The sequence below is a fragment of the Coenobita brevimanus genome, chromosome 27 (genome assembly GCF_032717465.1).
Source record: "Coenobita brevimanus isolate Jiangsu-jjx chromosome 27, ASM3271746v2, whole genome shotgun sequence".
NCBI lineage: Eukaryota > Metazoa > Arthropoda > Malacostraca > Decapoda > Coenobitidae > Coenobita > Coenobita brevimanus.
In genome coordinates this window covers 22,389,882-22,411,737 of record NC_136980.1, presented here as the reverse complement: position 1 = coordinate 22,411,737, position 21,856 = coordinate 22,389,882, and the positions used below count along the sequence as shown (strand labels likewise).

Sequence of the window (21,856 nt, the reverse complement as noted above, 5' to 3'; positions counted from 1 at the left end):
ATGGCTTTCTTGAGAGAGACCGGACTGATCAAAGCGATGTGACTTTTTTTTACTGTATGGTTATGGTTTTTATCAACTGTGAATATGCATATATTGTACTATTAATTAGGGTTGACAGGTGACATATTTGAAATAGTTCCTCCTCCCACTGATCTATTTCTAAAATATTGATGTTCCATACATTAATCTCGTTCCTAGACTGACAGTCATCAGCTGATGAGTGCAAGTGTGCAATATAGAAAGGTATTGGGCATTTGCAGTCGATGGTGGTCTGTTGGGCGAGGTACTTCACATTTTGTACACGTTATGTAAATACATTATACCATGTTGTTTAAGTTGTTCTAATTAGGGCCGACAAGTGACATATTATATGGAAATATTCCTGACTCGTCTGGTTCCCTTTCATATCTTGATGTCCCTATATTAGGTTGTGCCTCAATTGACAGTCACCAGGTGATGAGTGCAGATATGTAATGCAGAAAGGCATTACATATCTGCAGTCGATGGTGTTCTCTTGGTCGGGGTATTTTTACATTACTGTAGGTATAGTTATTTGTCTCCTTAGGATTTAGTATAGGTTAGCGATTTGTCTGTTAGGTGATTAGTTTTAGGATCTTTAGATAAGGAATTATTGATTATAAATAATGAAAGAGCAGAAAAATAATAAAAAAAATAAATAAAATAAAAAATAACAAAAAATAATAAAATTATAAATACAGTAAATCTATCTCTCTCTCTCTCTCTCTCTCTCTCTCTCTCTCTCTCTCTCTCTCTCTCTCTCTATATATATATATATATATATATATATATATATATATCCACTGAATCTCTGAAGCTGGCAAGAAAATAAGAGATGTCCTATACCATGACTGGGTTAACAGAGACCATGTTCACATTATGGCTGTATTTTTGTCCTGCCCTCTGAGCGGTCATAACCAGTCACAACACGAGGCTTCCCATGACGTGACTGTAGAAATTTCTCTCGTCAAAATGGGGGCACGAAAATGAGGCTTATATCACGGCTAAATGAAATCGACCGTCCTGAGCTGGAATAAATACCACATAGGAAGCGTCCATGACAGGGTATACAATAATTAATCTCTCTCTCTCTCCCTCTCTCTCTCTCTCTCTCTCTCTCACACACACACACACACACACACACACACACACACACACACACATCCAAGTTCTGTCCCACATTTACCAACATACTTGCTCCCCATGCAAACAGACTTACAAAACACCTCACACTCCAGTCGACACCCACACCTACGCATTCCTCACCTACACCTTAATTCGACACAAAACCATTTAGGAAAAGGAAGGAAGTACCACCATCATCATCATCATCATCCCAACTTCTTTTTCCCAGCCAAGGATAGAGAATTAACTGTTTATGTACAGAGGATGTAAACCTGTCAGGTGACCACAAGTATTTTCCTCATAAATCGTCTCTCTTTAGCCATTCAATTCAATTCTTTTTTCCCTTTACATTCATACCTGTCACTTACACATCCACAATCACACTTCTCACATTTTTATCCTTAATAACACATATGCAAACCACTCACACTTACTCACACCTCACACCCACACTTACGTCCCCATCCACACTGACACCTACATCTACAGTATACCCACCTTCACCCACACCTGTCTTCACCCACACTCACACCCACACTCACACCCACATCCAGAATCACAACCATCAAAGCTTCACACCTACACCGATTTAAAATCACTTCCAAACTCACTCTTACCTACACCCACACCCATTAAACTCACATCCTTTTTACTCAAACTTTTCCTAACATTTCCCTCACAACCCCCCCAATACCAAGCCCGTTCCAGTCGCAGGGGGGGCTCTGGGGTCTGGGACTGGGGCCTGATGGCGGGCGTGGTGTCGCTCTGTGCTGCTTTGGCCCTACCAACTTTGCTTGTCTTCTGTCTTCTCTTCCTTCTTTTATCTTCTTTTCTTCTCACCTTCTGAATATGTGAGAGCCATGCCTATAGGATGCGAGGCTACCTCTTTTATGTCAGTCGCGAACGGCCTCAGGGAACCATGGGTATGGTAGCCCTTTGTCTCTTTCGCCCTTATTCCTGACTCGGGCTCTCAGGAGTGGACTAGCTTGTTTCCTGCTTTGTACAGTTCGGCTCACCGTGACCAATAATGAATCTATTCCCCCAATTCAAGGAGCAATGGGAGATGCTCCTTGTAAACCTTCTCCCAGTCAGGCAGAGCCCCCCTCCCCTGTTTTTCTGCTCCTTTCCTCCTCTTTCTATCCTACTATTTATTCTTCTCCCCCCCCCCTCCTTCCTCTTCCTTTTTTTCCGAATCCCCTCCTCAAAATCTTCGATTTGGGGGCGCAAAACATGGCCGAAATATTTCAACGTCCAACTGACGACTAACGACCTCACCTTCCATCTCTCTGTCCTACAAATAGGTCCCGATGTCACATTCACTGCACGCCCTAATGGTGACCGACTCCTGGCTATTCAAACTGCTGCTCAGGCTAAGAAGGTATTATTTATCACTTACAGACCTCTCTGGTCACCCTACCACAGCAGTTCCAGATGTCCACCTAAACTCTACCACCGGACCTGTGCTGATCCCATCTTGTATATCTGTAGGTGACCACAGTTTCTCTGAATGTTCTGCTGAAACCCAAGCGATCTTCTCTGCCCAACACCTTCCTGTATTATCTGTTCAGTGCTACATGCGTCCCCCTCAAGGGTGTTGCAAATATTCAGCCGATATAGCGAAAATCATCTTCAAGGGTCACGACCTTCTTTGCCTCTGTAATCGTTGGTGGTACATTACTTCAGGTCAAGGAATACACGCCTCATCCTCAACATTGTTATTCCTGTTGGCAATAAGGTCACCCAGCTAAATATGCAGCCACACAGTCTGCGTGACTGAGATGCAAGTCTGCCCGAACTGCTAAGGCTCTCATGCCGCCTCATCTCGGAAATGTCTGGTCTACAACTTGGAAACTGAAGTCTCCAGGATTCGCTGGAAAGAAGGTTTCTTCCTCCATGCAGCCCATCAACGTGCCCATGACTTAGGATTCTCTACCCGTACTACTTTTGCTCGAGTGAACCATCCTGTCTCCACTACCTCTGCTGTCTGTCAGTCCCACCTCACTGCAAGTATCACAACCTATAACTTCTTTTCTGTATTCACCTCCCTATCTGACTTGCCTGCTCCCTTGATGTCGCCAGTCTCTGCCTTCTCTCCTGTCTCGGCCTCTTTTCCTATCTCTAATCATGCCTCCACCTTACCTATCCCTCCATCTGTCAGAGTTGTCTCCTCTCCCTCTGTTTCTGTTCTCCCCTCTTCCTCCTCCCCTTCTCCCCCTTCCTGTTCTACTCCTTGTTTTCAGGCCCCTCCTGTTTCTCTTTCCACCTCTTTCTCTCTTCTAGACTTCTCCACTCCTTCATTCTCCCTGTCGCCTTTATTTTCTACTCCTCTTTCTTCCTTTCTCACCATTCCCATTCTGCTGCTTCCCATCTCTCTTCCTCTTATCTCTGTCAATGACCACTCCTTCTGCCACAGCATGGCACCCGCTGTCTGCCTTCCTCTAGCAAACATGAGTTGCCCTCCATTGATTCCGATGCCAAGGGTTCCACAAAACCCTCACATTCTCCCGCGGCTTGTAAGATATGTACCACCTGTCCCTCACTCTCTGCGACACCTACTCCAACGAAGATCCCTTTATCGACTCCACAGTCTGGTCTCATCCCTAGCCCAAATCCGGAAGCCACTCTACAACCTGTTCCGACTCCCCTGTCGACACTGCAGACGACACTCCAAACAGCTGCAGATGGTGAAACCCTCATTGACATCATGGATTATCTGGTGATTCCTTTAGAGGACCCCATCAGTCCCGAAATCGTGCTTCATACAGCTTAAGTCATTTCGGCTCCTTCCGATCTCCCTCCTACTCCCCTCCCTCCTTCCGTTCCTCCCCCCCTCTCTTCTTGTTCTGCTTCCTCTCCTTTATCCCTCCTAATGCCACTGGGATATAATGACAGTCCCACTCATCCGCCTCTTCCACCGTCCGCTCCTATTCCTGCTATCACACCGACTTGGTGATGTATGGTTCTGGTCTATTGTAAATTTTATTTCCTGTGAATTATATTTTATCTTTTGTTTCATTTAGTCTATCTTAGGATTTTTACTTTTGTTTTACTTTTAATTAGTGTTGCAAACTTTAGTACGTCTGTTTCACAGTGGAACCTTCGAAGTTTTATGGCCCATAGTAATTACCTTCGTAGTAGTAGTAGTTCTTGTTCCCTAGGCAGTCTGGTCAAACAGCCCCCAAGTCCCTAAGGAAGGCCACGGCTGAGACCGAGCTTTCCCACAAAGGTTTCAAGGAGTGTATGTTGTACTGTTGGCGCAGGTGATTTTATGCAATGCAGTTTTCCATAGTGTGCTTAATGGTATGGGGTGTTGTGCTGCACCCTGGACAGGCGTCAGGAATGGAGTCACTCAGCCTCTTCTGATAGCTCAAGAGGTCTGGATGATGCCTATATCTCAGCCTGGCCAGGTGGACACTGTCCTCAAGAGGGAGATAAGATAAAGAAGGGTGGATATCAGGAGGCTATGCATGCAGCAATATGTTGTCTTTAAGTGACTGAATCGAGCAGAGAGTGATTTGAGTATGGATATGCCTCTGGAAGCTGGTTTGCAGTGGGCAAGGGAGGGAGAGATTACAGTATTTGATTATTTTATTGTGTGCTGGGTGTTGTTTTGATGTTCCTTGGTGTGTGTGGATGTGCTGCCATGTAGTGTAGTGGATGATGAGGGTTTGTGGAGGCTCTGGCGTTAATTTGTGTATCTCTTATGTCTAAGTGATCTTTGACTTTGAGGACTTTGGTTTTTTGGTGTGGGTGGCCTGTTGGTGTAGTAGCTGTGCAACCTGTGATTATTTTTTTGACCTTGTTCTGTATGGTCTATGGAGTGTTGTAGTGTGTTTTAGTGAGGTTAGAAACCCAAGCAGGGCTTGCATAATTCATCACTGAACGTATATATTGTTTGTATACTGTTGTGTCCAAATGTTTTTTGGGCAAGTGACCTTATGGCAATGAGTCTTGAGCGTTAAGTTATCTTTAACCCGCCACGTGCCGGACACCCCAGACATAGAATGGCTCGGCAGTGCCTGCTAATTTTCGATTTTTTTTTTTTTTTTTAAGGCTAAAATGATAGATTTTGATGTGAAAAAAACGCATATGACCATTAAAAGACTCACCAGAGGCTACAAGTGCGTTTTCTGGAAGACCCCAGTCCGCCCCTCAGGTGTGGTTTCCCAGAAGAACTTCAGCGAATGTGAGAGAAAACCTCATTTTCTATGAAGGTAAAATCAGGTATTCTGGCCAACGTTACTCTGGGAAGGCCTAGGAATGTTTTTTAAACTTTTCAGTTCACTTCATACCACAAAAATTGTTTTTTTCACTCAATTTCTTAAAGAAAACATCTTTTTTCCCATATAAATCACTTAGTACTGCAACACCTGTTACCTTTCACGTATCTCTTTCACTGTGCATCCTTCATCTTATATTTACGGTAACTTATATACAACTTTACGTCACTATGTAATGCACTTACACTTAGGGTAAATTATTTACAACATGCCTTCAGTATACACAGACACTGTAAGAGTATTTCTGAGTGTCTCACTGTGAATACATCATCTAACACTTACAATACCAACATTACTTCACTACATACAGTCCCTACACTTATGAGAAAATATTTACAAGAGTCTGACACTGTCTTACTCAATAGTTTTCAAGAGTGAGTTACTCCTCAAAGCAAGGATAGATGCACAGACCAAGGTTGCATTGTGCACACATATACCTAGAGTCCTTCCGCTCAGTAGGTGGCCTTGTAGTGCTATTTGCGCAAACAAGACAACTTCGCTGCGGATTCTGACAAGTCTCAGTGGGAGGGATGATCCTGGGGGAAGTGGCAACCAGTGAGGAGGATAGGTGTTGCAGCGGTGTGGTGGTGGCGAACGGCAGTCCTTTCCACTGAGTATTCCCCCAGTATTTCCCGCACCAGCTCACAAATATAACGCTGAAAGGTCTCCTTTTTGCCGGTTACCTAAGCATGGAGCAGGTGAGCATTTAGGACTGTGATGTTGAGGAGGTGGAAGAATAGTATCTTGTACTACTTCATCATAGGCCTGGCACAATCCACGCTGGAAATCATTGTGTCCGACTGATATACCTGTGGCATATTCACATTGTAGACCGGGACAAGTTCTGGTTTCCAGACGTGGTGCCACCCTTCTGTCCTGTAGTCGATGCTGTTGGTGCAATGTACGAGTGGCCTGTGTACAGACGAGAGAAGGAAGGCTTCTTTGTCGTAATACCAGGCTGTTGCAAGGATGTTACTGGCCTTGTAAAATACAACTTAGTTCCTTTGCAGCTTCCTCTCCACCTTCACCATGTGCTTGCGGCTCTTTTTCACAGTGCCACACAGACCTGTCTCCTGAAGGTGAAGGTACATGGCCAGAAGGGGGCTTGTGTACCAGTTGTCTAGGTACTGGACGTGCCCACGATGAAGGTACTCATCAATCATCACCTTCACCACAGCCCCAGACAGTCCCAAGGTTCGATCTTCAACGATGTCCATCTGAACACCTGTGTACAGGACTATGTCCTGCACATACCCAGTCTTACAGTTGCACATCACGAAGGTTTTGAAACCAAACCTGTGCCTTTTGCTGAGAATATATTGCCTGAAGACTATATCACCTCCATAGTACAAGACTCTCGTCTATGACGAGGTCTCTGTAGGGAGAAAAGGAGGTACGAAATTTCTCACGTAGGTGATCGAAAACTACATAAATCCTCCTCATCCTGTCCATGTTGTTTGCATTTGCAGGGTCATGTTGGTCAAAGAAATGCAGACGGCTCAGGATGTATTGGAACCAATTCCACCCCATTACTTTCCCAAAGATTGGTGTTTCCATTAGTGGATCTACGGTCCAGTAGGAGGGGAGTTGGTTCTTTTTCAAAATCCACATCAAAAGTACAAGGCCTAGGAACACATACATCTCGTTTAGGCTCACGTCCACCTCAAACAACCAGCTATGTGGCGTCTGTGTTGCCCCTGCACTCTCAAAGGCAGCAAAGGCGTTTATAAGGGCTACAATTCTCAATACAAAATCCACAGTAATGAAGTTTCTAAAGAAATCCAGCCTACTTGAAGTTGGAGTTAGTTCAGATACAGTACACCCAGCAACATGCTCGTTGAACGAGTGTCTGGAACAAAGTCACTCCCATCCTCCCACTCCTACATCAGTTCTTCCTCATCACCATCATCACCTCCCTCATCCAAGGGCTGTGGGGAAGTGTGGGGAAGGAGGGAAAAGTCTCACTGGAGGTGCTGGGAAGTGTGGGGGATAGGGGAACACTTTCCCTCGATGTGCTGGGAAATGTAGCAAAATGAGAAACACTTTCATGAGCTGTGCTGGGTGGGGAGAATTGGGGAACACTTTCTGTGGATGTGCTGGGTGCGGGGAATGGGGGAACACTTTGTCCTGAGGTGCTAGGGTGGGTTGGGTCACATGGGTATGAGAGATAGCGCAGGCGAGATGACTCACCAGCGTCCCCAGCCAGTGGAATATTCCCAAATCTCCCTCTCTTCCTCCTAACACTTCCAACCACATGTGGGAAAATCCTCGGCTTCTCCAGCCACTCAGGAATACTAGAAGCCTCATCTTCCTCCTCTGAATCCTCCTCCTCATCACGTAGGGCTACGCAATGACGTACTGATGGCCTCATCCCTCGGGTACTAACATACCCCCCATACCTGGATTTCCTTGGTGTTGGTATTTCCTCCTCACTAATATTTTCCTCATCTGGTTGAATATAATCCTTATCTTGCACATCGTCATCAATGTTGCTTTCGCCAGTGTAGGGCACCTTCAGGAGCTCCTGAACCTCATCGTCTGAGAGACTGCGGCGAGACATGATGGAACAGTATGAGTGGTACAAGCAGAGTGAGGCTGAGTAACGACGATGACTCAGCGCGTGAGTGTATAGGCCTGAGCACCTGAGGCAAGGTGGTGAAAGAGTTGACATACATCCTCACCAATTTTTGCTCGCCAAGTTTGAAAATTGTGCTCTCCATGATTTTTTGAAAAAAAAATGACGTTTTAAAATGCCCCTGGCACTGAGCGCGCAGTTGCATGACGCCGTTTTAAAATGGCACTGGCACCTGGGTGGGTTAATGTTTGTGATGTGTTTTTTAAATGACATTGATGTATGTTGTACAAAGAATTGTGTGTGTGTGTGTGTTTGTGTGTGTGTGTGTGTGTGTGTGTGAGTGTGTGTGTGTGTGTGATAGGGGAGAGCTGTTTATGGTGAGGTGTGGAATGTGACTGTTCTGCTGTCCATTTTGTGAGAAGGGCCACAATAGATTTGGCTGGGGCTATTTTGAGCCTGTTTGTGGTGAACGATTCATGCAGTTTGTTGAGGTAAGGTTGGAGAATGTGTGTGGGTGTGTTTCTGTTTTGGTGTGTACATGGTAGTATTATATTGTCTGCATAGGAAGCTATATGTATCTGTGGTGTGTGGGATGTAGGTATGTCGTGCATGTACAGGTTAACCCGCCCCGTCCCGGGGATGTGAATTCACGTCCTCACATGATCTGCACTCATATCCCAGAGACATAAATTAACGCGGCAACATTGCAAGGTCCCTAATTTGCACAATTTTCAATATTCGCGAGTGATTTCGCGAGTGATTTTTGGCACGTATACACGGGACCTTCCTCTATTCCTCTACAAGATGCCAAGCAGGGACAATGCCTTACACTGCATAACCTCTCCCCCCCCCCGCACGCCATTGTCTCGGCAATTCACCTGTTACCAGTGACCTGGCCAATAAAGACATTGAGGGCCAGAGTGATTCCCCAATCGATGACAATGTGGAGGACAAAGTTTACATATCATTACAGGAAGAAACTGTCAGAAATGATGATCAGGTAACGTGGGAAAAAAAGGTCATGAATGGTGATGAGTTAGTGAGTGAAACAATGCTTAAAATGCCTATATTACTGTTTGAAAACCAATATACTCTTGTACTACATATAAATTCGTACCAAGTAAATAAATAAATACTGTTTATGACTGGATAAAATAGTTACCCTCCCATAGAACTCGTTTTCTTTGGTGCCAGCCTGTTAGAAAACCCAGTCAGGTAAGGAGGTACTCGTACCTGGATCGAGTATTTTAAACCTCAGGTGAGCGATTTCTGTATGAATTTTCGATGTTTCTCACCAAAAGCGAATGTTTGAGCCTAAAAAAAAAAGGTCCAAAAATGTCGGGACTGGGGCGTACCACTGCCCAGAAAACGTCGGGACTGGGGCGTACCACTGCCCAGAAAACATTGGGATGGGGCGGGTTAAAGAGAGTAGGGAAAAAAACAGATCCTTGGGGGACGTCATTTGTAAAGTTTCTGACGTTCGATAACTCACCGGTAAATGTTACATGTGCACATCTGCCTACTAAATAGTTTGCCAGCCATCTTATTGTGATATTGTGCATGTTTGTGTTGAATATTTTGTTTGTGAGGTTGTGGCATGGGATGGCATCAAAAGCTTTGTTAATGTCTAGTGTGATTAGGAGTGTTCTGTGTGGTGGCCTAGCTGAACTGATGCCATCAAAACACTCTGTGTTAGGTCTGTAAGGCCCTGTCCACACGAGCGGGCAATGCCCGATGGGCACTGCCCGCTTAGTGTATATTCCTCGCTTCTTTAGCACTGTTACCAGATCAAGCAGTTTCTGGCGGCCATTGGTCACTACCAGGCACACTTGTTTTGTTGTCCACACGGCAAGCATTGCCTCAACAATGGGCAAGGGTGTTATAGATGGTTTGCCAATGGTTTCCCTGCTTATGACGTCATCAACGCTCGTGCCTGCCAGCCACCTTCTAAATGTGTGAATTGAAATGTGATTTGGCATCAATGTTTGCCCGTCGGGCACTGCCGGCTTGTGTGGACGGGACTTAAGGCCTGAAACCATGTTGTGATGAAGCTAGGGAGATATGAAGTGTAGCTAGTTGTGATACCAGTCGTTCAGTGATTTTGGAGGGATGCAGTGGAGTGTGATGGGGAGGTGTAAGGACTGTAATGTGGGGTCATTGTTGGGTTTGGGGATAGTGATGATAGTGCCATGCTTCCAGATGTTGGGTATAATGTTGTGTGAGTAGCTGTAGTTTGATGCATTGGCCATGTGGTGCAAGGTGCTTAACCCCTACACCGCGGGCATGTTTACCGATGTTTTGCATGTCCCGCGGGGTTATTCGGGCTCCGACAGACTCTCAAAAAATATTTGCCAAAAATCAGTTATTAGTCCTAGAATATTAAAATTACATATGCTTATGGCACATACCTTCAGCTTTCTCCTGGAATGTTTGTTGAGCCTTCGTCGGTTACCGTAGGACTTGTGGAGACCTCTGAAGTAGAGTAACGAAGTCTCCAGTTTACACTTCCCGACAACCCGTAATATGATTATCACAGCCAGATATTAACACTATAAACACTACTCTATGATTTTCAAGTAGTTTGGGATCCATACTCCCAAAAAAAAAACACTATGAAAGCAATGAAAAGTACGAGCGCGTCTGACCGTCGCACTGGCACTAGTTCGCTCTTGGTACTTTGTCATTTATTATTCATAAAACCCCTCACACTTTATATTTCTATTACTATATAACACTTATATATATCTAAAGTCTTTATCCATAAGTTTCCTTCAGTAGTATTAGTTTATTGTCACTGTAGGGATTCAATTTCTTTCAGTAAAATACGTAGCATTCACTTTCTCGTCCTGTATACTAGCATTGAGAGTGAATGTCACTTTCATCTTCACTCTCATAACTCATAGTATCCAGACATGCTAGAGTGAAACTTTCACTTTCATTACTCCTAGGGTATATACTCGTATTCTTATAATACTACTCATTTACATTTCTATTTACGTTCTCTATTTTATTTACGTTATTTACATTTCTATTTTATTTACACTGTGTTATGCACTGTCACTTGAAGTAACTTATAAAACTATTTTCCATTGTTCATGTATATTTACATTCATTACTTTCACTTGCTGTTTACACATTATTTACACATTATTTACAGTTCCACTTGCACTGTTTTACTCAATAGAAAGATCGTAGTCACTCTTTTATCAATTGTCAGCCCTTTACCTCTTTCCACACGAGGTTTAGTAGGGGGTAAAGGTCACAGGGCCCTTTGCATGGGGGTGAAAAAGTCCCTGAAGTCAGCAAGAAGAAACAGATGTACCTCCACTTCGGAAGATGAGAGTAAACTGATAAGGGAGGGCCGGGGTAGAGGCCTACTTAGGGGATATTCAATCCTACCAATGTTAGCTCTTGAAACAGCTATGTATAGCACTGAAATGATTGGCAGGAAATCTAGATAATACATTATAAATTAGGTAGTTCCAGGTGAATGTAAATATCACTTAGGCTTCTCCCTTCCCTCCTTACATGTATATTTATTACAAAAATAGATTATACGGCATATTTGAAGGGGGAATAAAACAGCGAAAATTAGCGAATGAGTGCACGTGAGGTGTTGTCAGGTGATAATTAGCCAATTCCAGGTGTATGGCACTCTCACTTACCTTATTTCTTTCTTGTATATATTATTTGGTATAAGAATAGGACATAGGGCATAGTTCAATGGATGAAATCAGTGAAAAATTCCAGGGATGATTTACTTAGCGTAGCACGGCTGGGCAGGCGAGAGGATAGGGTAATGGAGGGGGGGGATAGGGAGGGGAGTCAAGAACGGGGAGAAATGGCTAAATTGTCAACAATGGATGGGAGTACAGATGAGATTAGGAGTGCTGACTAGTGTTGGACATTGGCAGTACTGATAGATGATACAAGCCACCACTTCAAAGCCTAGGCGAATTCAAAATAACACAGAATCACAAAAGTGTTGCCCCGCGGTATGATCCCTTGCTCCCAAGCGTCACGAAAGTGATGCACCGCGGTTAAGGGGTTAATAAGATCTGGTGTTCCGGGGAGTTTCCGGCTAATTCGGGTGTTGCTGTGGTTATCCCCATCCCCAAACCAGATAAGGACCACCTACAGGCAACGAATTATCGGCCTATTTCTCTAGCGTCATGTATATGTAAAGTTCTGGAAAAGATGGTCAATGTTAGGCTTGTTTGGTTTTTGGAGAAAGGTGACTTCTTATCCTCTGCCCAGTTTGGTTTTCGAACAATGCGATCTACCTCTGATGCATTACTGTCCTTGGAATCTTCTGTCTGTGAGGCTTTCTCCACTAACCAACACCAGGTCACGGTCTTCTTTGACCTGGAGAAGGCATATGACACTGCCTGGCATCATGGTATTTTACTCTCTCTTCATGAGTTTGGTCTTCGTGGATGCTTGCCTATTTTTATTCAACAATTTTTATCTAACCGAATTTTAAGGGTGCGAGTGGGAGGAGTGCTTTCTAATGCCCGTCCACTAGAAGATGAAGTACCGCAGGGGAGTATCCTTAGTGTTATTCTGTTTGCTGTAGCCATTAACAGCGTCATCAGTGTACTTCCTGATGGTGTACGAGGATCACTATATGTCGATGACCTCTCAATTTCCTTCACCGCGTCTAGAATGTCTCTGATAGAGATAAAGTTGCAGCTGGCTCTCAATAGAATTTCTGACTGGGCAGAAACATGTGGTTTTCATTTTTCTTCAGCAAAGACAGTGCCTATACATTTTTGTCATCTTCGAGGGTTTCACCCAGACCCTGACTTGTATCTCTATGGTAGGAGAATATCCTGTGTGGAAGACACACGGTTTCTGGGTCTTCTGTTTGATAGAAGATTAACCTGGGTTCCTCATATTCGTTCTGTTAAGGTGGCTTGTCTTAAAGCTTTGAGTCTTTTGAGGGCTTTAGCTCATAGTTCTTGGGGTGCTGACCATCAGACCCTCCTCCTCTTGCATAGGTCTCTTATTCTTCCTAAACTTGAATATGGATGTGAGGTCTACTCCTGTGCAACAGATGCCTGCCTCCGGTTGTTAAATTCTGTGCATCATGCTGATGTACATCTGGCAACTGGGGCATTCAGATCATCCTCAATTCCAAGTTTGTTGGTAGATGCTGGTGTACTCCCCTTGGACTTGCGACGCTAGTTGCTAATGATGAGGTGTTGGTATCGTCTTCACCGCATTCCAGACTCAATTTCTTGTGCCATTGTCTCCCAGGATTCCCAATCTTCTGTTTTTGAGACCCGTCCTAATTTCCCAAAGCCATTTGGTTACAGGGTTCGGTCTGTTATGCTAGCCCTCTCTGTCCCGAGACTGGCAATTTGTCCATCGGATCCCAAGGGTGGGTTCTTGGCTACTCCCTCGTGTGACATTCTGTAGGTCCGTTGTTGAAAAAAAGGGCTCACTTCTCTCTCAGGTGTCCCTCTCTCTCTTTTTAGAACATGCCTCCATTCATGGGGGTTCTGTCCCCGTCTACACTGACAGGTCTAAGACTGATACTGGAGTAGGATTTGGTGTTGTCTTCCCTTCGTTTAGTAGGGGCGGTAGCCTTCCTGGCATTACTTCAGTGTATACGGCAGAACTGACTGCAATTTTATATGCTCTTAAAATCATTTTTACTCTCCCCCAATCCGTTTTTGTGATTTTTAGTGACTCGCATAGTGCTTTGTCTGCATTGGAATCTTTTAATGCATCCCATCCATTGGTTTTATCAATTTTAGAATGGCTTTTTCTTCTTGGCTGTCGTGGCCGCCATGTAGACTTCTGTTGGGTTCCTGCACATGTTGGTGTGGTGGACAATGAGAGGGCAGATACTTTAGCTAAAGCTGCATCTTCTCAACAGCCCCCAACCGACTACCCAATTCCTGTTTCTGATGTAACACCTTACTTGCGGTACGCAATTCGTACGTGTTGGCAGAGACACTAGGATGGTGTTTCTTACAATAAACTAAAAGAAATCTTTCAGATAGTGGCTGTGCCAAGGGTTCTTCCCTCTATGTCTCGGCGATTGGAGGTGGCTCTTGCTAGGCTTCGCATTGGGCATTCTCGGCTTACACATGGGTTCCTCATGTGTGATGAGACTCAACCGTACTGTGATGACTGCCTTGTTCCCCTTACTGTCCGTCACTTGCTGGTCGAGTGTCCGAGTCTGGGGAACCTGCGTCATAGGTTCCTTCATAGGCATGGCGGGGCAGATGGTGCCTACTGTTTGTCCTCGATGCTTGGTGAGGCCTCTAATGATTTTACTGATGTTTTTAGTTTTTTTCAGGAGGCGGGCCTCCTTCCACTTTTATAAGTAATTGTTATTTTATAAACTATTCTTTTATTATTTTTAGTGCTTTATTCCTGCTAACAGATTTTAACGTTATTTTGAATAGGCACTTTTTATTTTGCCGTGTCTTTTACTTTGTCATCCGGCGGCATATGACCCTGCCAGTTGCGCTGCCAGATTTCAATGATTTTCAGTCAATCAATCAATCAGACTGACCAACACTACACTCCCATACACATCTTACACAGTTCAGAGCCTGCTGCTGTAATGAGTGGATTTTCGATTATTTTGCTCCTGGCCATGCCTAAACAAGCACCAATTATCTCAACCCAGGCAGAAAATATCATCTTTGTCCTCTCTTGCAAAACACACACAACCACCTATTTATGATTATGAATTAATACAGGCAAAAAAAAAAAAAAATGATCATAAGTGAAAAATACATTTTTGTTTTGGTATCTTTACGTATTTGCTCAGGTTTCTTGTGCTGGTTTGGATCTTCAATGCAGTGCGACTCGTAGAAAACTGTGATAACTTTCGGGAAGTGAACGAACATCTGGGACATAAGACTGACCCTCACTTTAAGCTCTCGCACCTCATCTGTCACTGTCAGTTCAGCACCTGCTGCCATGATGGGTGGTTGTACGATTTTTTCGCTCGTGGCCATGCCTAAATACACATAGTTACACCCATTATCTCGACCCATAGAAAAAAATGTCATCTTTCTCCTCCCTTGCAAAACACACACAACCACCCTGTTTATGATTAAAAATAAACACAGACATAAACAAGAAAGTCAGGAAAATAAAAGTAAAATTAATTTTTGTTTGGTATCTTTACTTATTTGCTCAGGTTTGTTGCACGGTTTTGAATCATTTTATATATTCTTTGCCTCCTACAAGCATAACAGGAAAGTTTTCTGTGTTCACGTGATGTTTTCATGGCTGGAAAGAACTTCCTTCCCTGCCTACTAATCAGCACTCACGAGATGTGAATGGCAGGTTGTCTCGCAATTCTGACCGTGTAAAGTGTTTGGAAACTTCCAGCTGTACCCCTTTTCCTTACCCATGCAGAAAATATCATACTTTCCTATACTCACGACAGACAGACAACAACATACATTGTGAAAATAACAAGGTAAATTGATAGGGAAAGGTGAACGTGTTATTTCTGAAAAATTATGCTTTCTCTCCATCTGTGAATGTATTTATTTCTGCTTTGTCTCTGTTCGTAATAATTAGATTTCCTCGTAGTTTTGAAACTGCATTACGATTCTATTTTTAGCCATGCACGTGATGTGGGAGCGGCAAGTTGCGACTGATCTCCCCTATTCCTAATGGGTTTTACCATACACTTTCATCCCCCGTGGGAGAGCCTAGCCTCGGGGCACGGACAATTTTCTCATTGAGGACCGAAAATTCAATCCTTTCACTCCTTTTTCCAAGCATGGGCACAACAATAACATATATATACTGTATGTATATATATATATATATATATATATATATATATATATATATATATATATGTATATATAAAATAAAAGGTGAAAAAATATTCATGATAATATTTTTTTGAACCAGTCCTAACAAATTATATACTGAAATCATTCGATATCATCATATCTAATATATGCACAACATTTCAGCACCATTCACATTGTTCTGGGGGGTAAAAAAAATGATAACTCATGCGATGTTGCAACTTGGCAAATATCGATTGCTGATATTTCCGCGACTTCCGTGCTCCATTATAAGCCACAGAATGGGTCTAGGAAGCTGGGATTTGAACAGTTAGGTGCGTCTGAACCTTATCTTCAATATGGCAAGGGAATAAAATCAAATTTCGAAACTTCGGAAAATGGCCCCGGCATTGGCCTGGGGTGCACGTAAAATTCCAGACCCACGGCCATGGAGGGGTTTAGGCGGCATGTCTAAAAGCTTTGAGTCTTTTGAGGGTTTTGGCTCATACCTCTTGGGGTGCTGACCATCAGACCCTTCTCTTCTTGCATAGGTCTCTTATTCTTCCTAAACTTGAAAATGGATGTGAAGTCTACTCCTCTGCAACAGATGCCCGTCTCCTATTGTTATTCTGTGCATCATGCTGGTATACGTCTGGCAACAGAGGCGTTCACATTATCTCCGATTTCAAGTTTGTTGGTGGATGCTGGTGCATTCCCCTTGGATTTGCAATGCCATTTGCTGATAATGAGGTGTTTGTGTCGTCTTCAGTGCATTCCAGACTCAATTTCTTGTGCCATTGTCTCCCAGGATTCGTGATCTTCTGTTTATGACACCCATCCTTGTTTCCCAAAGCCCTTTGGTTACAGGGTCTGGTCTGTTACATTAGCCCTCTCTGTTCCAAGACTGGCAGTTTGTCCGCATCGGATCCCAAGGGTGGGTTCTTGGCTACTCCCTCATGTGACATTGTGTAGGTTTCGTTGTTGAAAAAAAGGACTTTTTTTTTTTTTTTTCCCCTCTCGGGTCTCTCTCTCTTTTGAACATACTGTCACTCATGAGGGTTCTATCGTCGGGTATATTGACGGGTGTAAGACTGATATTTGAGTAGGATTTGGTGTTGTCTTCCCTTCCTTTAGAAGGGGTGGTAGCCTTCCTGGCTTTACCTCATTGTGTACAGCAGAACTGACTGCAATTTTATATGCTCTTAAAATCATTATTATATATATATATATATATATATATATATATATATATATATATATTATATATATATATATATTGTATATATATATATATATATATATATATATTATATATATATATATATATATATATATATTATATATATATATATATTTATATATATACATTATATATATATATATATATATATATATATATATATATATATATATATATATATATATATATATATATATATATATATATATATATATATATATATATATATATATATATATATATATATATATATATATATATATATATATATATATATATATATATATATATATATATATATATATATATATATATATATATATATATATATATATATATTTGTATATTGAATTACTGAATGAATTTATTATTTAAGGTAATCTAGGTAATTCACAGAACTATCTGGTGTAAAGAAAATTTTTCCTGTGGAAGCACTGGAATCGGTGGCCATTGTATTATTCCGCCAGCCCTCCCGCACGTTATAAACAGTGAGGTACGCCTACAATTCACCCACTTATTTCAAATTTTTCCTCTCTCCCATCTGGATTTCGTTCAAGGTAAGCCATACACGAATTATTTAATATGTATAGCCATACTAGAATGCATGAAAAGCATCACTGTTAATACTGAAGGCATTCTAAATGAGAAATAAGAGGTATCTTTGGTTATGGCCCCTCACTTCATTCCATGCAAAATAACCTAGGCTACTCAATAGTAGCTTGATTTATTCTTTTAATTCTATGTATTCAGTGAAATATCTAGGTAACAAGAATATCAACCGACAAGTATAAGCCTTGCCTAGGATAAGAAGAAACATTTATAAGGCCAGCCCAGGCCAAGCACAAACATTTATGGGCCTTGTCTAGGCAGGAAGAAACGTATAGGCCTAGCCCATGCCAAGAAAAATGTGCATAGGCGATGCCCAAGCCAAGAAAAATGTGCAATGGCCTAGCCTAGGCCAAGAAGAAATGTGTATGGGTCTGTCCTAACCCAAATGTAATGCCTTTGCCTAAATCTTATGCCTAAATGATGACAAGAACTGTTAGTTAAATATGAATTTTAGCCAGGCCGGGGTCGAAGAGAGTGCCTTAAAAAGAAATTTGCGACGGGTAGAGCATAAATAGAAATGAAAATATACAAGAAACCTATCATTTAAATGACAAATATCAGTTCGGTACAATTGCTGTAGGGCAAGTTTTTAACTAATAACCATTATTTTGTATAAAATTAATTTAGTCCCCATTACAGTTAGGTAAAGTTGTTGCACTGTTTTATGGCAGAAGCTATTAGATGGATAATAAACTAATCTGACCTTACCTCACAAGGAGAGGAGAAAAAAAAAAACATTACCGGTGATTGGAATTAAGTTATATAGCAATATGCTTATATATTTATATAGCAATATTAACCTATACCTAGTCTAAGAAAAAAAGGCACATTATATATGCGATGCAGTGCAATGGTAGTCAGAAGCTTAACCTGTACGACATTGGTTGATTGTGTATATACGTAAATGTCTATATTTTCTTCTTCCTTTGGTATACTGTTTCTGCTTTCTTCAGCAATTCAGTTTTTTACCTGTGTGTAGGTTATTTATATCTTGTTTTTCAAATTCCCCAGGAGTTAATGTAGATTTTATGTTAATAGATGCATTAAAAACAGTTGTGGACATAATATTGGGTTTATTCAAATGGGTTTTATTCAAAATTCAAGTGGACTAAAGATGGGCCACGGACTTTGTTGCCAACCCGGATTTGTGTGTATTATTTTACCGTGCAAGTAAAATAGTTATTTTCAGATTGTACAGTGATAAATAATCTTTACACAGACAGGTATCCTGATATCTTATAAAATTTGCATCTGAACACATCTATTCATTACAATGGTTTAGGCCTTAAAGTCGGGAACTGTGTAATTTTTAAGTTTATCATAATAATAATAAATACTAATAACTAATATTAGTATTATATAATCATCAGTAACTAATAATGGCCATACATAAGTAAGCAAATATTAAATGTGTACGCATGAGAGAGGCAGAGGGAATGTGTGGCCACTGCCTGTGACGTCATCAGTCTCACCTCCGGGCCTGTATATCAAGACGGCCTTGGATTAGGGCCTCAGGCTATAGACAGATGGATAGATAAAAGATCTACTATCGCAGCTCTTGTCGAGTTTACACCAAACTTTCTATATCGGTTACAGGAAAGGCAAGAATGATGGAAGTGGATTTTGAGAACAATCATCTAACCACAAAGACCAAAGGTCAAGGTCAGATGGCAAGGTCAACATAAACAGATTTTATCTGATTTAGATCAGATTTGGTGGAAGGGCTGAAGGTAAGCCAAGGAAAAATTGTCCAGTATGAAGAACATTCAGTTAACAGTCAAGGCCAAAGGGCAAGGTAAAATGTTTCACCCAGTGACTCAGACAGATTAGATTACAGTTTGGACCAAAGTCAGTGGAAGAGCTAAGAGGTAAACCAAGGATGAAAAGATATGATTTAGAGAAAAATGTAAAAAGTCTTTGTCACAGATGAGAACAACTGAAACAATTTCGATTCAGTTCGGATCAATGTTAGTGAAAGGGCAGAGTCAGGCAATAATGAAGAAGTTCGATTGTAAGGTCAATAAATCAAGAGTTTACGTCACTGTACCGAGTCAAATATGCCTCCCTTAGACCATTTGTATGGTGCTGGTGTTGCACTCTGTGAGTGCTCATTCTTACTAACCCTGTCACCACTGAATATAGAACGTCATCCCAAGTGACTGTTAACCTACCTCCAGGCCGCAGTCTTCTCATTAATTCAGGAGTAAGCCTCACCAGGACACAGAATTTGTTAGTTTACCCCATACTCCATTTTGCTTTTATTATACTAAATCTCATGATATAATCTTCTGCAGGAGGACTTAGCACATAAGATTTCTGCTTTGTTGTTTTTGTTGTTGCTGCATAACCCGTCTTCCTGGCCAAGCAGACTCATCAACCACAGGTAAGCAACTGCCTTTCTGGGTTCGTCACACAGATTCTCAACCCAGTTGATGCTGTGTCTGCATTCTAGTGTGCTGTGTGATGTACAGTGTTGCATTGTGTACGTTATACTGTGTAGGTCCATTCCAGAAGCGGGTCTTGTGTAGTCTTTATTTCCACCCAAACTGAATCAAAGCTGGTAATTGATGTCCTAATCTAAATCTAACTACTTGTACTCGAACAGGTCTAATTTAGCATACCTCTGTTTTTGGTGAATTCTTAGTGAAGGGGCTTATAACACACTGTTCTGACCGAGGTGTTGTATCGTCCTTCTCGGGAATTAATTATTTTGGTGTGTCTTCATTGCTAGTGTTGTAATGTATGAAGGAGGGATGTTGTTGAAGAGAGTCTGGTAACATCTGTGCGCGATTATTTTTTACGCCTGGCTGTGTTGTGTGGACCATACGTGCTCCCTACGTGTCAACAAGTGGGTTGGTGGAGGGTTAGTGTCCCTCCCTGTAAAACAAATAACTCAAAGTCAAATGGCCACCCCTTACAGGATTATGACGTCTAGCAGTAGATAGATAGATAGACAGTGTTGTGTGGCCCTGTTATATAATGACAAGGGTACTGTGTGATAGCGTTGACTGCTGTGTAGAACTGTGTGCATCTCATATCAAAACATTTTCTAACATGAAGAATTTTAGTTTCACAGTAAGTGAGCTGTGGGAGTAGTTTTAGTGTAGCCAGAAACGATGTGTGGGACATTGTTCTGTATGGTCTGGAAGGTGCTGTAGTGGGTGTTAAGTAGGATGGGTGCCCATGCCAGGGAGGCATAGGACATCAGTGATCAAATAAACAGATTGTAGAGCAGAGATAAATGAGATATCATACCGACTGAAAGACTTGTAAAAATTTACAGCAGAATACATAGAATAAAATTGACATTGTTATTCTTGTAGTAGTAGTTTCTTGTTTATCCCGTCATGTCCCGAGCTATTTCGCACCTCTGCCACCACCCAATCCCGAGGTATTTTTGAAAAAAAAAATTTTGGCTAAAACCTCTGCTTTTGTTGAGAAACACCGAAAATTCATAGAGAAATCGCTCACCTGAGGTTTAAAATACTTGATCCAGGTACCAGTACCTCCTTACCTGACTGGATTTTCTAACAGGCTGGCACCAAATAAAACGAGTTCTATGGGAGGGTAACTTTCACACCACTCATAAACGGTATTTATTTACTTACTTGGTACGAATTTATATGTGGTACGAGAGTATATTGGTTTTCAAACAGTAATATAGGCATTATAAGCATTGTTTCACTCACTAACTCATCACCATACCTGACCTTCTTTTGCCACATTACCTGATCACTATTTCTGACTGTTTCTTCCTCTAATGCTATGTAAACTTTGTCCTCCACATTGTCATCGATTGGGGAATCACTCTGGCCCTGAATGTCTTTACTGGCTAGGTCATTGATAACAGGTGAATTGCTGAGACAATGGCATGAGGGGGGGAGGGGGGAGATTATGCGGTGTAAGGCATTGTCCCTGCTTGGCATCTTGAAGAGGAATAGAGGAAGGTGTCCCGTGTATATGTACAAAAAATCACAGGCGAAAAGTGAAAATTGTGCAAATTAGGGAGCTTGCAATTGCACGACGTACCAGTACGTCGCCGGGACTGGCAAATACAAAATGTTGCAACATACCCATACGTCAACAGGATGGGGCGGGTTATAGAAACTGTGTTTTTGACAGTGTTATCACTGATTTTATTAATATAAAACGCAAAAGGTTTCCAGAGGAAGTATGGGTCATGTACAGGAAAGACTTGTTGGTTCCTCACAACTGACTTGGTGCCATCAGCCTC

The 21,856-nt window shown here is 42.0% G+C and overlaps 1 protein-coding gene across 1 annotated transcript in view; it reads right to left on the bottom strand.

Moving 5' to 3' along the window:
- The window catches only part of LOC145394497 ((3R)-3-hydroxyacyl-CoA dehydrogenase-like), a 59,118-nt gene that overhangs the window by 8,992 nt on the left and 28,270 nt on the right, over nt 1-21,856 (bottom strand). The gene's annotated exons all lie outside the window — the stretch shown is intronic.